The sequence below is a fragment of the Merops nubicus genome, unplaced genomic scaffold (assembly GCF_000691845.1).
Source record: "Merops nubicus isolate BGI_N331 unplaced genomic scaffold, ASM69184v1 scaffold12120, whole genome shotgun sequence".
NCBI classification, from domain to species: domain Eukaryota; kingdom Metazoa; phylum Chordata; class Aves; order Coraciiformes; family Meropidae; genus Merops; species Merops nubicus.
In genome coordinates, this window is record NW_008582220.1 from 1 (window position 1) to 241 (window position 241).

Sequence of the window (241 nt, forward strand, 5' to 3'; positions counted from 1 at the left end):
TGGCAGCGGCACAGGGGCCGGGATGGGACTTGGCCAAGGCGAGGGCGACGGGACATGAGCGGGGGGTCAAGGGGCAGTTTTGAGCATTTCTGCCAAGCCCAGCTTGTGTCAGAAGGGCAGCAGTGCAGGGAGGGGATCCTGCCCCTCTGCCCCGCTCTGGGCAGTGCTGGGGCAGCTCTGGAGTCCTCAGCACAGCAGAGACAGGGACCTGCTGGAGCGGGGCCAGAGGCGCCCCAGCAAA